Below are 15,243 nucleotides of genomic sequence, written 5' to 3'. Positions count from 1 at the left end.
GCCGGCGCAAAGCATTGTGTGATGGGGTAACATCCTCCACACTTGGAACATTCATGGTTAAACTTACAGGGGTGCTGAGAGCAGAACCCCTTGTTAAAGTTCCAGCATGCCCCAGAGGTGGATCCAGGTGACTTCTGCGCATATATCGCCCCCTGTGGAGTGGGAAGGGGCTGAAAGGAATGATACGGCATGGGCAAGCCACTGGCAGTATGCTTTGACACAGAGGATTGAGTGGACGACATCCACTGCATCCAAAGCTCCGAGTCCAACACCCCCAATGGCTTATCCGGGTTAAGACTGACCCTGGCCCTAAACTCTTCATTATAGCTCAGCCAAGCATATCTCCCAAAGTGCATCTGCGCTTTTTGGATTATGTCTATGTACTTAAGCAGCACAATCGCCCTAATGGCGCTCACAGTATGTGCTGGCATAAATCAAGAAAGCCGAGGTCCAGTTCTCCATGTTAATGGGCACCCTCGACCTCCTGGTCAACTCCCACTCCTCCTCCTTGGATCCCACCTTGGCCTGAATCTCCCTATGTAATAGCTTGAAAACATGAGCACATTCACATTTCCAAATCCTATTTTGGGTTTTGTTGATAAATGCGATCCAAGGGGCAGCTCTAATCTCATATAAGGCAGCCACTTCTTATATTTGTCCTCCTAAGTGTCATGCTTCTCTTTGGTCCCCGCAATACCCTCTGTTTGGACTCCAGTACCCACCCTTCAATTTCTTCTGTGCCCCCTTTGTCGCTGTCGCACCTGCCATCGCTGCCCTTGAGTCATTCACCACACCATCCCCCACACCCAATGACCATCAAAGGATACTTTTTCAGCCCCACATCCCCAACATCCCGTGCTACCCATCAATCGCCTTTACCTTGTACCACAGCACTGCCCATGGCCTAATCTTTCTGCCGTCCTTCACTTCTTCATTGCCCGGCAAGCTTGCCACTCCCCTTGTCCACACGTGACACCTGGAAAACACCAACTTCACTGGTTGACCTCTCAATCCTCCCGGGCCTCCCCACAACCTTGCCCACGTTATTTCGCAACTCTCCTTCCTCTCATGCATCACTGTCATTGCCATAGTCAAGCATCAACACCGCCTCACCCACTGGATCCTTACACACAGGCTCCCGCACCACATGTGAGTGCCCTTGTACAGACACACCATGCTGAGTTGAAAGCTCATCCAACCCAACTCCCTGAGCGTGATCCCTTGACGGAGGGCAGGCCGCCCCGGACCCCCGTGCTGTTTGCAGCCAATTTTCTGGGTCCTTTATGCACCCCGCTGGCATTGCCAACTTTCTCCATCCTCAAATGCCAGTCTTGCTTCTCCTTCCCTCACCAGGCTACTCCTGCCTGCGGTGTGCAACACACCACCAGGCCCCCAAGTCGTGCTGGCTCTCACCCTATCTAACACTTAGGACCCACATCCACTCTCCTTTTGAGCTATGGCCCCCCTGAACCCATGACCCCCCTGACAAGCAGCACCCCGGGAATCCCCCATCTCCTGGGAGAGGGCGGCTGCTCTCTTCCTGGCCTCACACAACAGGGCCCAGTGTGCCTCCATCTCTTGGACCAAAAAGCATTGTTCCCAGATGTGGGCCTCCAATTCAATATCTTGCAATCTATTGCCTTGGGGGTCCCTGCTGGCCAGAGTCCTCCCACCCCCTTGCACTCTCTCCCCTCTGCTCAGTCTAAAGGTCAGGAGCACTCTCCCCTAGGCCCCGCCCCTTGGGAGCAAGAAGCGGTCAGCCTAATTTTTTTAACTCAGGGCCCAAACACCCATCTTGCCTTGTCTGGCATTTTCCATTGGAGGGGCCCGCCGAGAGGTCCACTGGGCCCTCTCCTTCTGTGAGGTCCAGTGCCCTCTTCTCATGGAGCATGTGACCGCGGGGCCTCCTCTGAAAAAGGCCTGGCCTCCTCACCTGTTGGCAGTTGCCAAGTTTCCACAGCCAGAGACAGACACGCTGGGAGGCTCTTTCTCCTGCCCCTGCGCTGGGTGGGACCAGCTGCTCGTCTCATGCTCTGACCCTGCCCTGCAGGCAATACTGACTGGTGGCAGCTCAGGGAGGCAAGCTGCCACCGCCCCCACGACTCCTCCCAACGTGTAACGCATAGGCCTCCGCATCCCGACCCAGGACTGGTCAAGAACGCCAGGCCTGAGAAGGCCAGCCCTGCCTGTGGTGCCCAAGGTGAAGAGGGCGGCCCGAACCATCTCATTGTCTGAAGCCATTGAGGCCACAGAATCAGGTAGGCCTGAACTACGCTAACAGCCAAAATTTGTTCCCCCCTACCAATGTTGTGTAGTGTCAGGAAGAAGATAGATGCTCCTCTCTTCACTTTTTTATATCCCCTCATTAACCCGCCCATTCCTCTTAAGCTTGACTATCCCCACCCTGTCCCGTGGCCAGCACGAAGCACCCTGGGGGACGAACTGGTCTGAGACCCTCACTTCCCCCAGAGACTGACAGTCTTAATAAGTTGGTGGAGTAAACCCCATGCAAACTAATAATTCAAAATCTCATGAGCATGTTACATCACTGTTAGATAGCAGCATTAGTAGTGCTGTAAAGAGCCATGAAATAACATTATTATACCCAGTCAGGGTTAGGCACCATTGTGCCAAAACAGACAGCAATACATAAAGAATCACCAACATAATGCCAGTGCGAGCAGTACGATAGCGAAGGGCACGACTGAGCCAAGAATGCACACAATACATTAAAAATGACCACTGCTGTGATTTTCTCCACCACTTCATAGTAATCCTAGCTGCATGTATAGCTTTACTTCATTACTCAGTAATCCTTAGTGTATGTGTACATTTGCCCCATCATTCGGTAATCTCTAGTGCATGTTAAGAGTTGCACCTCCAGTCATTAATCTTGAATGCTTGTTCAGATTAGGCCTGGGCAAAATTTCCGTTACGTTCGCGGAATTTGCGATAATTTGGCATTTCCGCGTTCCGCGGAGAGCGCGTAAATGTCAAAATTTCCGCTTTCCGCAGCTTTGCGATAATTTGGTTCTTGCTCGCGCTGTAAAATAATACATTCTCGCGCCCGCGCGATCGCCTTACCTGAATCCCCGCGTTCGCCGACAAGTTTTCCCGATCCGGTCGCGTTCTCCATGAGATGTTGTATTGTTTTAGCCATTTGCGCTGTCTCGCGACGTCATGCGTCGCGCGATCACGTCTTTCTTCTCGCGAGAAGAGTGAAAACAAGATGGCCGCGCCCGCAAGCAACCGCATGGGTAAGTTGGCGAGCCGCGAACATGCAGAAAATACCGCGAACGGGCGGGAAAAAAACGTCCGCTTCTTCGCGATATTTCCGCGTGTTTGCGGAGATTTTAAACATTTTCGCGATAATTTGCGAAAGTCGCTTTCGCAAATTCCGCCCACCCCTAGTTCAGATCAGCTCTCAGCAATATTTAGTGTCAAAGTTTCAGATTTGTATCATTACTTGAAATACTTGGCTGCATGGGGACATTTACAACAATACTCAATACAATTAGGGGCACATTTACAAGCCTCTATCACCACCACAATGTCACTTTTTCTAACGCTGTGGTGGAGATAGGGGCTTTGTCTTATTTACAAGGCAGTGTTAAGCCACTTAAATAAGACACCCTTTCAAGCTATACCATTGATTCTGACGCTGACCCATATTTATTAGGGTGGCATAAATATGGGGCAGCGCCAAAATTAAGACCAGGGAAAAACCTGGTCAACCCTGGATTGTGCATCACACGTAGAAACAGCAAAAAGGCCTTTGATTGTTTATGTGAAGGAAGGTGCCCATTCCTGCACATGAACAATCATTAAAAAACTGACATTTTGCAACTTCAGCTTCAGCACACATAAAAGTTATAAAACGCTATTTCAGATTGTTTATGAGCAGGAAGGGACACCTTCCTGCATATAACCAATCTTCCTCTGCAACACAGGCATCTTTGCATTATGGTGAAAGGATGTGTGCATTGGCACTAGGCAGATAAATTAGTGCCAGCAGAGGGAGAAATGCATGGCTGCACTGTATCCTTGTAAATATGGTGCAGCCTTGCGTATCAGAAGTGGCAGAGCGCAACGTTATGCCAAGCAGGCTAGTGCCGCCCTCCAACACTTCCTCATAAATATGCCCCCTAGTGTTTGGTCAGACTTGCACCATCACACAGTAATCATTAGTGCATTTTGAGGATTTTCAATAACTAATACTTAGTACATACACATATGTGTACTCTAACTCATATATACTGATATATTCCATTTTTAAATAAATCAACACAATGCCAATTTTACTAATATTGAGCTATTTTCACATTCAAATGACATAGGAATGTATTTCCAGTTAGTAAAGTAGACTATCGCCTGCCATATTTAGAAATGTGTCAGGCTGGTGGAGATCACTGTGCCTTCAAAATAGTGCCTGACATGCTGGCTCCTCCGAATTCATTGAAAGTTTGTGTAGCAACCCCTACGTGTCATGTGGGCACTCAACATACTTTTTGGTTTGTTAAAAACATCCAAAGTAGGAGTTCTTCCTTGTAAAACAAAATGCCAATAACAACTGACACCCTGGGAGTTTCCTACCAGGGAGTCAGGGTAATTTGCTCTTTTTGGGTCCACCAGGCTTTGACTAAATAGGGTGGACTATCTGATGTATTTACACTAATGGTCTGTTAGGCCGCCATTGTGTGTGGTTTCTGCAAGTGAAACCAACAAGATCATCACAGGTGGAAACATTATGATTCGCCTGACTCTAAATAGGGAAGGTTTACTGACAGTTTAGTGGACAGTTTACTATGCCACATTTGTGGCGGAAAACCCTGTCCAGCAAGCTCTAAATGAGGCCCTTGTAGTGTATACTGGTGACCCTAATCACCTCACAATCATTATGCTGTAGCAAATTTCCTGAGCGTTGTCTTCCTTAAGCTTGAACATAATTGGAGGCATACCGCAAGATGCTACTAGCGATTTCTCTGAAGTCAGCAAAACAGAAGTAGTGGTTCTTCTTTGAGGTCTCTTTGTAGTCAGCAGAACTTCTGTAGCCTCAGGTCATTAGAAGAAATCCCTCCAAAGGCAGTAGAAGAGTGTAGTACTATAAAAGGTTACTAGATATCATTTGCAGTCAGAAAACCGTACAACTTCACTTAGAAAAAAATAATGTGCTATAATTTTTCCTCTAGTATTTTACACATTTAAAGGAAGCTATCTGCTAATCTTGGGAGAAAAATTAATTGTGTGTTCTATATTTTGTGTTCTGAGACTTCATAAACCTATTTGATGAAAGAATAGGCAATGTTCCTATGCAACTGGAAGCTCCTTGGAGCTCCTGTGCCAGGTATGTTGGATCAGATAGTCTTCCTAATTCTGCATTCATGACCTTGATACATGTTCCATGTCAGTTGCATAAGCATACACTCTTGCACCCTACACTGTATTATTATGAACAAATAAATGCATTCACACAAATGGTCTACAAGAACTTGTATCTGCTGGAACACAGAACAATCACAGTAAGCAGAGCAGTAAAAAAGTAAACAACTCTAATCAATCAATCAAAATACTTTATTTCGGCATACATGCCATAAATGTTTTCACATTCTCAGCTCACATACAAAAATCCATTATTTATAATACGTTTGCTTGATTAATTACAAAACATTTGCTTTCAGGAATATGGTGAGACTTACAGCTGTGACGTGATGGGTTGCTGCTTTATATTTGGCTAGGCCTAATACTCTAAGTAGTTGGAGAATGATGAGGTGCAGCATAAAATTGAGGTTTAAGACATGTTAGGAGAGGGATTAGTGATTAGGCTACTTTCTATGAGTCAGTGAAAAGGTGCACTTGTAATGTGACTTGCAGTCTGTCAAGTCTTAAGGTCTGTATGGTGTTGGGACTGAAGTATATCTCTGTCTAGACATGTATACTTCTTTTATATATGGTGTCACTAGCAAAAGGTATAGACACATGAATGTATGCTTTTATGAATATGGTGATACTTACAGCAGAGATATGTAAAGGGTTGCTGCTTTATATTTGGCTAGATGCAACATCCTGAGTAGTTGCAGAATGGTGAAGCTGCAGAACAAAAGTGAGGTTTTTAGTCGCAAACGCTGCGAATCGCATAAAACAGCGTTTGCGACTACATTTTCGCTATTTCATATGTATGACACACATTCCTAGTGAAAATTAAGAAATCGCTAAATTAGCGATTTCTTAGGCTCCGACACTCAAAAATAGCGAATATTTGTGCGATTCCTTAAATCGCGATATTTTTAATTAGCGAAATTCGCAATAAGGATATTGCAAATTAAGAAATTGCTAACAAATGTATGAACCAGTCGCTAATTGCGATTTCACAAAATTCGCAAAATAAGAAATCGCAATTAACACCAATTGCATGCAGGTGGTAAACTGGTGCAAGGTACTTAAACCATCCCACAATGCAACAGACCCAACCACAATGGCAGCAATGTTTGTGATAGCCAGGAGGCTGCGTATTCGGGCTCTTGCACAGAGGAGAATGAGACAGGAACGTATATTCAGGCTGCGCATCACTCTGTTCCAGCACACTGAAGAGGACATCTATGACAAGTACAGGCTGCACCCACAGACCATAATGGACCTGATTGAGGAGCTGAAACCCTACTTGGAACACCCTACACGCAGGACACAAATAATTCCCACACATGTGCAGGTCCTGTGCTCCCTGCACCTCCTGGCGTCAGGGAGTTTTCAACGGGTAATAGCGGAGGCTGGTGGGGTGTCACAGAGTGCACTTTCGCGCTTCTTACATGCCTTTCTAGATGCAATGCTACAGAGGCTCCCACATCACATATACTTCCCAAACACACAACAGGCATTACAGCAAACAAAAATGGACTTCTACCAGATTTCACGTTTCCCCCACATCATTGGCTGCATCGATGGAACCCATGTGGCCATCACACCCCTATCAGCAACTGAATTTGTCTACAGGAACCTGGAAATTCTACCATTCCCTCAATATACAGTTGTGTGCAACGCAAAGTATATCATCACTGACATTGTACCCAAATACCCCGGCAGTACACATGACTCTTTCATCTTTAGACACAGTGGAATACACAGACGTCTGAGTGCTGGAGAGTTTGGGGAGGGATACCTGCTAGGTAAATACATGGCACACATCAATACATCCACTACATCACTGAAGGGTGGGGGCATTGACTTACCTATTGTGTCTATCCCTGCAGGTGACAGTGCCTATGCAGTGCGGGATTTCATCCTGACCCCATATCTGAATCCAGCAAATGCAAGTGAGAGGAGCTACGACAGGGCACACAGGTCTACACGCTGCGTCATTGAGCGTACGTTTGGAATCCTGAAGAGCTGCTTCCGGTGCCTGCATAAAAGTGGAGGCGCACTGCAATACAGCCCTGAGACCTGCTTTAAAATCGTGGCAAGCTGAGCAATGCTACATAACATGGCAATGAGGAAAGGCACCACAATTGATGTGACCGATACAGACACATCGGATGACGATCGCCCTGCTCCCCCTGGCAGACCTGCATCAGGAGTCGGGGCAGCTGCTGGACGCCAGAGACGGACTGAGATCACACAAAACTACTTCTAGGTGAGCAATGATGACATGAGACAAAAAAGCTTGTTAATGTGTGCAGTGTTTATTCACACTTCACAATAATGAAAATTGTAGCTGTCCCCAGCACATGTTATGCACACAGTGCAGGTACGGCACAAGTAACTGTGCAAACAGCAAAGTAGGGTTACTTCACCCTTTTTGCATTAAGTGTCACCGCACAGTTCACCTCCTTCGGTGACGCATTGGTGGTGTTTGGCGTCCAGGCTGAGTGCCCCCCATGGTGTTCCCTTGTCCTGCACCCTGTCTGGAACTGCGCCGTCTTTCTCCTGGCAATGTAGGAGTGATGCTACTCCTACTGGAGGTGTCTTCACTCTCGCCAGAGGCCATGAGAGCGCTGCCACCTGCGTTGGCCGTCTGCAGCTGCTCCACAGCACTGGTGACCTGTGCTAGTACTCTGGCTATGTCCTGGCAGCAGTGTGCCATTTCCCCCCTGCATGGTGACGCTTCTGCATGTGAGAGTGCTGGTGGTGGTGCAGAGGCGGTTCACGGCCTTGGAATAGTTGTGAAGGCGTGCATTGGCACGTCTGCCAGCCCTCTCACTGGTGGCTTGGTTGTGCCTCAGAGTGTCACATTGGTCACGGATGGCACCTGCCATTGCCATGATGCCCTCCCCCATGTTTGTCTGATCCTTGTGGATACGGCATAGCTGCCTATTTATTGACCTGAGTGATTTACTTTGCAGGCGCTGTTCCTGCAGCATGCTGTGTTCCAAGCCAGAAAAAATGGTTTCTTCAGCTTCAGTGGCAGTGCTGCTCCTGGGCCTTGACCTGCATGTGGCCTGTGGTCGGATCCTTGGCCTTGGTGTGTCCTGAATGGCCATGTGTGACACACCCTGACTCCCCTCTCTCCTGTCACTGTCCTCCCCTGTGGCCGGTATTTCATCCTCAAATGGAGGCAGTGGGGGCACATGTGTGCGCTTCCTGCGCTGGATTGGTATGAGCTCTGTCTCGTCACTGGAGTCCCCAGGATGTGCAGGCTCCTCTCCCTCTGCACTGTCTTCATGTGCCCTGGATTGTGCTGTGGATGTAAAAGGGACTACATGAGTTTGTGTCTTTGTCTGCAATTAGCAATCAATAAAGTTCATATAGTTTGTATCGGCTAACCTCTGACACTGAATCATTCACTTATCCCCAACCCATATGTTGTATTAGATTTCCTTTGTCTTATAGACACACTGTCAGACATGGTACTACAAGTCCCATGATGCATTGCTGGGTGTGCTGTAAGACTTGGACTGGAATGACATTTTGTGAGGTCATTTAGCGCATTTGGGGAAGTGTGCATGGGATGGGGATCAGTGCAGATTGATTTTGCATGCATCTTACCTTGGCTGCTGGATGCAGGGTCGGAGCTGTCAATGTCAGCCACACCACTGACGCTCTCAGGCAGGAGAGTGGACTCAACAAGCTCCTCGTGGGGTGTTGGCTGTGCTGCTGTGGATGGACCATCTGGTTTGCGTCCTTTAGTCTGGCTGCCACCCTCTCCTTTGACCTCTGGTGCATATCATACCATCGCTTGCGCAATTCTTCGATGGTGCGATTGGTCACTCCCACTGCATTAACCTTACTTTGGATGTCCAGCCAGATTTTGCGTTTCCTTGCCTCTGGGACACGCAGTGCCTTCTTGCCAAACAGGAGCTCATGGCTGCACACCATCTCCTCAAGGAGGACCTCCTGCTCCTTTTCTGAAAACTTGTGTTTCCTCTTCTCTGCATCCTTGACCTCCTGTTGTTTGTTGGCCTCCATTGCTGTTTGCTCTCTCCTGGGATGCCTCCTCACACTCTCCAAGCAGCCTCTGGGTGTGGCTCAGGTGAGCAGGTGCAGGAAATCACTCCAGTTTCCTGTTTGTGATGTCATCAGGCTGCACCTGTTTTGCAGATTCCCATTTTTGCAATTTCTTAATTTGCGAATTTCGCAATTAAGAAATCGCAAATGCTGTTTCTGAGAATATTTTGCGATTTTTAAGAAATCGGTAAATATTTGCGAATTTTTTTTTACATCCCCTTTGCGAATCTCAATTTGCTAATCGCTAAATATCGCAAATTGGGATTCGCAAAATGGGAGTTTCATACATATGCCCCCATGTGAATAAGCTCCTTTGTATGAGTCTAGGGAAATGTACACTTGAAGTGCACCGCATAAATGTAGGTGTCTCTATCAAATGTAAAGTGCAGACTGTCAAATTTTGAGTTTAAGGTCAGCATGGTCTTGTGATTGATGTATGTCTCTACTAGCATATGTATTCTTATATGTGTTATATATCTGAAGATGCTAGACGTGTAAAACACAGATATACCTCTATTTGTATGTTTCTTTTATATGTGGTAATACTAGTAAAACGTACAGACACATGCATACATGCTTTCAGGGATATGGTGAGAGTTATAAGAGTCATTTGAGGGTTTGGTGCTTTATATTTGGGTAGGCCCAACACTTTGAGTAGTCGCAGAATGGTGAAGCTGTAGCAGAAAAGTGTACACCATGTCGTAAACCTCACTTTCGTGCTGCAATTCAACTATTCTACAACTATTCAGGATGTTTGGCCTAGTCAAATATAAACAGTAAATCAAAGGGTTGGCTCTAGAACACAGACTGAAGTTGCAAATTGATTTATGGAAATCGAACAATGATTAACTTGAATTCGGAACTTCAAAATCAAGAGTTGTATTCAATGAAAAAATCTATATATAAGAACAGGCTGTCTAATCATTCATTTAATGAAACGGCGCAAGTGATTAATATTTACAATGACAAGGTGAATAAAGTGCATATGTATTCAGATATGTGTTATCTATTTGAAAATGCTACATTTGTAAAACACAAGTATACATGTATTTGTATGCTTCTGTTATACATGGTGGCACTAGTAATAGGTACAGACACATGCATGCTTGGTTTTTAGAATATGGTGAGATTTACAGCAGAGACATGTGATATGTTGCTGCTTTATATTTGACTAGGCTCAACATCCTGAGTAATTTTAGAATGGTGACGCAGCAGCACAAAAGTGAGGTTTAAGAGATATTGGCATGCAGATTAGTAATTAGGCTACTTTCTATGAGTCTGGGGAAATGTACACTTGAAATACAGCTGTTGGACTTGGCCCTTCTGGCAAGTTCACCCCTAGAACTTTTTGCAGTATCCTAGCCTTTTTCCTGTGTTGTACTAGTGGTTTTAGGCCTCTAGGCGCTTTCACACTGTGTCCCAGTGGAAAGCGCGTGCGCTCTGTATGGTTTGGTGAGACTGACCTGCCCTCCCATAGGAATGCATGGGGGAATGTATGTGTCCCTGGTAGTTCCTGATGCGTGGGGAGTGCAGGTGCGAGTTTGGGAGCCCACCCCGCGTTTCACCGCCGCGGCCCGAGCCGCTAAAGCACTTCTTTCCGGGTCGCGCGCAACCCGGAAGTCAGGCAAGCATTGCCTAGGACGTGGGCGGGCCCTGTTGCCGCCAGGGAAGAGGAAGGCCGGTGACATGTCGCGGGGCTCCCGTGAGGAAGAGGGAGCCCCACGTAATTCCTGAGTAGTCCCGACTCCCAGGAGGGGGCCCGGGTGAAGTGCGAGCGCAGCGCGAGGCTCCCGTCGGCGAGGGAAGCCCCGCGCCGCATGACAAGTGCTGTCGCGCCACACAGACCGCGAAGAAGACAGCGTCCCCCCGCCGCCTCCGGAGAGCAGCCTGGTGAGTAGAGCTGCCTGGAGGGGGGGAGGGCGCCAGATAGAGGCACCCATGCAGTGCTGAGCGGCCCCTCTTTACAGTGGGCCGCTCCAACATGCCTCTCCCGTGTGTGTGCCGGATGAGGCACTGCGCTGGATCCCGTCTTTCTCCGAGCAGCCCCCGCTTGATAGTGGGGCTGCTCCAACGACGGGGCACATTGTTTAAGAGCCTGTGAGGCTCCAACGGGGCCATCAGTATTTTAGAGCCAGAGGGCTCCAACAAAGGGGGCGTATTGTTTCTGAGCCTGCGAGGCTCCAACGCTTGGGGACATGTGTATGTTTCAGAGCCCAGGGGGCTCCAGCGTGTTGGATATTGCTACAGGGGCCATTGAGAGCCGATGCCTATTTGCCTTCCCAGCTGCGCAGCACTTAGTGCCAGCTGCAGCGTTTAGGCCCTGCCTTGTCCCCAGCTGCCCAGCAAGTAGTGGGCAGCTGCTACGTTTAGGTTCTGGCGCAACCTGGACTCTAAGGTGATTTTGGTGCTAGGAAATGTACTGTGTAGTATGTTTTGCGCACCCTGGGTTCATGCTTATGGTGTTAGGAAATGTACTGTGTGTAGTATGTTTTGCGCACCCTGTGTCCTATACCTCTAAATGTGGTTATTTCTGCCTAGGAGGTTGTTTTACCTGTTTAGGTTTCTGTTAGGGAGATTGTACTTCCCTGTGCGATGTATGCCCCTAGTATATTTTTACTCAGGTGGTTAGGTCTAATGCGTTAGACTAATGACAAATTGCATAATGTGATTTATGCCCCTGTGATGGATGCAGGATAGGTTTTATACCTGATGCTAGTGGGATGACGCTGAGGTCATTATTGCGCCAGTAGTTACTGGTTGTGCTCTACCGTAATTTTATATCCTACGTTCTAAAGTGCTAAGTTCTAAAAGTGCTAATTCCTGACAGTGGTCCATGTGGCCCTGTCCCCTGTACATATAATCCCTTGTAAAATTCTGCCCAGTGCCAGTTGGCACAGTGTAAATTGTGTGAATATTATCTAATGTGTTTTGGTATAATACAAAGGCTAGTTTTATATAATACCTTGTGTGGAGTTTCTTTTGTGGTGGGCCTTGGGTGTTGTTGCTGGGTGCGCGCACAAACGCTTTACACATTGCCTCCAGGATAAGCCTGACTGCTCGTGCCAAGCTACCAAGGGGGTGAGCAGGGGTTATCTTTGGCGTGTAACTCCCCAGCCCTGACTAGAGTGGTGGTTTCTGCCTGGCTTTGGCGCATGCCCTAGCCAACCAGAAATCCCATTCCTAACAACAGCACATAAATGTAGGTGTCTTTTTCAAATGTAAAGTGCAGTCTGTCAAGTTTTAAGTGAAAGATCTGCATGGTCTTGTGGTTGATGTATGACTTTACTTGCACATGACTTTTCATATGTGCTATATATCTGACTATACCTGATGTATAAAACATAGGTATACCTGTATTTGTATGTTTCTTTTATATATGATAGTACTAGTAAAGGGTACAGATATATGCATACATACTTTAAGGAATATTTAGATTTACACCAGACTCATGTGAAGGTTTGCTGCTTTATATTTGGGTAGGCTCAACACTTTGAGTAGTGGCAAAATGGTGAAGCTGCAGCACAAATGTAATGTTAAATACATGTTTGACAGATGGTATAGTGATTAGGGTACTTTGCATGAGTCTGTGAAAAAATACAGGTATAGAACTATTTGTATATTTGATTTATATATGGTGTCACTAGCAAAAGGTACAGACACATGTATGGATGCTTTCAGGAATATGGTGAGACTTACAATAGAGACATGTGGAGGGGTGCTGCTTTATATTTGGGTAAGCTCAACACTTTAGGTGTTATTTTGAATTGGGAACACCAGTCTGTGATATTTAAGGGACTTTATGGTGTTGTGAATGACAATTGTGTCTATTTATACATCTATTGTCTGATGTATGATACATGTCAACCTGATTGGTTTGGGTAGTAGAAGAGAAATCCTTTAGTTGTGCTCTCTCATTATATTGCAGAGATTGTGATGTCTTCTAAATGAAGGGATTGTGCAGTGTCTAACATAGCTTGGCAATTGAATTTAAAGTATTTCTTTAATTTTAGATGAAAATATTTGTATATAATAATTTTAATAATATAAAATAAATGTAGAAACTTTTTTTTTCCAGATATTCACGATTCATAGCAAGAAAGATTGTGTATGACAAGAAAAGTTCAAAAGAAAAGACAAGAAAAAAAACAGTACTATTTAAAGGAGAGAGAAAATCAGAAATTAGATGAAGTTCAAAATTTGACATTGAAGAAAAAGACTTCTGGTAAGAGAAATAAAGAATGTATTAAAAAACTTTTAAAGAATGTAATAGATTTTCAAAATATGGAAAAGAGAAAGAAAAGTTGTACAACCAATCAGAAGGAAATGAAAAAAGGACAAATTAATGGAGAATCAAGTTATGGAAAAACAATCCATGTTGAAAGATGGATAAAAGAATATAAAGACATTAGAAAGAGAATATATATAAGTTTAATACTACAAAATGTATTGAAAGATTGTAAAAAATATAAAAGAAGATCAGTGGCTTACAACAAAAAGTAACAGATTGAAAGTGTAGTAGAAAAACTTTCAAATTGAAACGAAAATTATTTATATTGGTATTGAAGAGAATGAAAACATTGAATAAAACAATGCAGTTTATGAAGGAGAAATGCAAAAGAAGAAACTCGTAAATAGAAGTAACTTTTGCAAAACATTTTCTGGTGAATGGAAACGCACTTCTAGGACTGAGAATTTTTTTAATGAAGAAGGCTATTTCCAACAAAATAGATTAGTTCATGCAGTTGATTGCAGTGGTCGTTGTTATGGGATAAAAGATGGTTGTCCAATTGAAAAAGAAAAGATGGGTCCTAGAATTATGGAAGAAGTAATAACGGAAGAAGTTCATGGTAGACGTACAGAAGCTCCAGCACATAAGTTGGATTGTAGTAGTATTTGTAGTATTCCACAGGAATTTATCGATATATTACAAATTTTATTATGAGATTATGCAAAAAAAGCGTTAAACAGAAGATTAAGATGTTGCAAGGACAAGATCCTTGTAAAGTGAGAAAATATACTAAGTTGCAGGGTCATTCTCTGGCTTGTCTTTCTAGAAAAGTGTGTCAAAGTACTTTTCATCATTTAAGAATGTTAGCAGTACATCACTCAGAAATGCGGAAGTTAGTAAGGAGATTGTACTACATAAAAAGTCCTGCATTATCTTTAAGTGAAATGAACACAGCTCTTTTGCATGGTTCAATATCGAATTTAAAAAAAGTTTGTGAGGATATACAGTTTTATTTCTTTGGTACACAAGAGGAGTGTAGAGAAAGTGAGAGCTTGATAAGTGTAGGTGTTGAAGAACAGGTAGAAGATATTAGTACTGAGAAGTTTAAGATACTTTCATGTGAAAAAGCTGACTATTTGTATTTGTTGTCGACGTACTCACTATAGAAGTCAAACTAGGAATGTTAATTTGTATTTAAAAAGAGAAAAGGAAAACAATGATATGTGGAAGCAAGTTGGTGCTTATTTGTTGGTGGAAGGTCGTTTTGATATGGGTACTGATCAACGTATTTGTAAATATTGTTACAACAAATTAGAAGAGAACAAAATGCCTGCTAGAGCAGTATATAACAGCTTAGAGTTGGTAGCTATTCCTCCGGAACTGGCAGATTTAAATACATATGAGCCCATTCGTATTCAATCTGTGCACCCGTTTTCATGCTATAGTTCGTATGGAACCTAAAACAGGTAAGCTGACTCCAACAGATTTACAAAGAAGTCTGAAATGAAGAGTTGTGTACTTACTTTTGGATTTTAAGAAAAAATATTGAAACTGTTGGTATAGAGAGAAAGGAAAGTGAT

This window comes from Triturus cristatus, chromosome 4_2 (genome assembly GCF_964204655.1).
Source record: "Triturus cristatus chromosome 4_2, aTriCri1.1, whole genome shotgun sequence".
Lineage (NCBI taxonomy): Eukaryota > Metazoa > Chordata > Amphibia > Caudata > Salamandridae > Triturus > Triturus cristatus.
The sequence above is the reverse complement of the archived record's forward strand: the minus strand, read 5'-3'. Positions refer to the sequence as shown.